Consider the following 2,464-nt stretch of genomic DNA (forward strand, 5'->3'; position numbering starts at 1 on the left):
GTTAAAAAGCAATACCAGAGGGCAGAGGTGCCAATGATATGTAGTTATTCAAAGCATTCAAGTAAGAATATGTCAATATAAATATCTAAAAAGCATGTTGTAGGTGTTTAAAACAAAATGTTATTCCTAACTAATTTGAGCTTTGTAGCATTTCCTAGACAGGGAAACAGTTAACATTTGAAAGTCCGGAAAGATTTTTCCCTGGCTAATTACATTAGACTGCTTGCCTTTGATCAAATTCCTTTAACTATGGATAAAAATGTTACACAGGTCCACTGTTAAAACAGACAACATGTTGCAAATTAATTCTGATATAAGGAACTCCAACAAAGCTTAGAAAACAAAGATGCTGAGGTGGATCTGGACTAAGTTTAATAGTCATCTCCTCTGCTGACAGCTTCTTGACAAGTTGGATGCAGTAGTATGGTATGTTCAAACTGTGCTGTATATGATCCTTTAATGTCACATAATGATGGCTATGAATCAACAATGCCCAAGCCATACAAATTCTTCAAAGCCATTAAGTACTTTCTCTGCTACCGAAGGCCACGGTGCCAAAGTGAACGACACCTTTTCCGGTACTATCAAAGGTGTCAATGGCATAGACTTCTTCCTCCATTCTTGTGGCTCCCCTCCTTTCACCATGGGCACTGTGTTCCCAGCATGTTTTCTATAAGGCCCAATGGAATGTCCATTTAAATTATGGATTGGTTTCATTTAATATGTCTTCCCATCTATTTCTACTTCATAGGATTCCATAACTTCTTGAATGGCCTCACCAACATCACATAGACAAATATCAATTCCAGCACACTTTATTCCAGTATTAGTGGTACTTTTTAATAATTTTTTTTAAAATTTTTTATTGTAATTAGTAAAAGGGTTACATGATATTTGCCAGATAGAAGGTGCATTAATTTTTAATAACATCATATTTGGGATTAAAAGTGACAGTAAAAAGCACAGTTAATAATTCTACCACTTACATGTGTTGCAAAGTCTCTTACGGATGCCATCATACTGTAGTACAGTGGTATCGCCAGCTGTAGGAGTATATTGTGCAGTCCAGTTATTGAGAGAATGCCTAGTAGGAAATGCCAGGCCTGCGTTTAATCCATTTTATTTTATTAGCTTGTGGGAACAGTATTCCAATTTTTCACAGATTTATATCATTGTCATACCAAGCTTGATCAGCCATAACATATTTCCTACCTTGCTTCTGCAGCTTCTCGAAAATCATTCCAAATTTCTTCACTAGCTTGGTCTAATGCTTTCTTTTCTTCACTAGTAGTTCTCCAAGTAGCCGTGTGCCATCTTATATGGTGGGGGGGTATTTCCACTCCTGTTCTTTGGGGAATACACCATGAGGATACTGGTCACATATTGGAACAAAGAGGGTGTCATATATTGGAACTTTTGGTCCTCCTCCTCCTGTTCCTCCTCCTCCTGTTCCTCCTCCTCCTGTTCCTCCTCCTCCTCCTGTTCCTCCTCCTCCTCCTCCTCCTGTTCCTCCTCCTCCTCCTCTTCCTCCTCCTCCTCCTCCTTCTCCTTCTTCTTCTTCCTTTTTCCAGTTGTCTCCTCCACCTCCTCCTCCTCCTCCTCCTCCTCCTCCTCCTCCTCCTCCTCCTCCTCCTCCTCCTCCTCTTCCTCCTCTTCTTTCTTTTCCAATGCTTATCCACTCCAATAGTCTTGATACCTCATCCACTGTGGGTCCTGATTCTTTGTTAGGTCTTTGTTGCACTGTTGCAGCAGCTCCCTTACTCTTCTTCTGTCTTTTTTACCTTGATGGCCTCCTCAGCTGTTGGGGAAGCTCCTTCTTTTCAGTCATCGGGATCCAGGTGGCCATTCAAGTGGCTCCCAGAGGCCAAGGCCTCCTCCATGCCCTGCCTTGTTGCCAGAGACCACGAGAGGGAGTGAAAAGGAGGGGGGAGGGCCCTGCTCCTCCTTCACTCACCTCCCAAGGAACATTTCTATCTCTTCTTATACTTACCTTTTTGTATATGTGATGAGAATATTGAATACCTACACATGATATGGTGGTATTATCTAGAGAGATGGTGTTGCACTGTAACTCTCCTCACTTGTTCTGAAGCAGGTGTTAAGGGATGGTAGGCTACCTGACTTAATTTTTTTCTGAGAAGGTTCACTGTATTTATCCTGTTGGACTTAATCATCACTACTTTTTTATAATTATTTTTCATTGTAATTAATAGAAGGGTTACATTATATTCCCCAAATAGACAGTGCATTACTTCACATACATTGATACCCTTTCTCATATTTTGGTCCCCATTTCCCTCCCCCCACCCCAGCCCCTTATCTTGTTTTTCCCTATCCAACTTCAAATAACCAAATACATTATATATATATATATATACAGTATACCAGATAACCAGGAGAAATATTGTAACAATATGAGATAACCAAGTGACAGCAAAAGAGATGAGAGATAACATAGTACAAT

The 2,464-nt window shown here is 40.3% G+C and overlaps 1 pseudogene; it reads right to left on the reverse strand.

The window, feature by feature from the left end:
* Nucleotides 1–371: 371 nt before the first annotated feature.
* Nucleotides 372–1,880, reverse strand: LOC150056963 (methionine aminopeptidase 2-like; annotated as a pseudogene).
* Nucleotides 1,881–2,464: the final 584 nt, after the last annotated feature.

Source organism: Megascapheus bottae, chromosome 11, assembly GCF_031878675.1.
Source record: "Megascapheus bottae isolate mThoBot1 chromosome 11, mThoBot2.hap1, whole genome shotgun sequence".
Classification (NCBI taxonomy): Eukaryota; Metazoa; Chordata; class Mammalia; order Rodentia; family Geomyidae; genus Megascapheus; species Megascapheus bottae.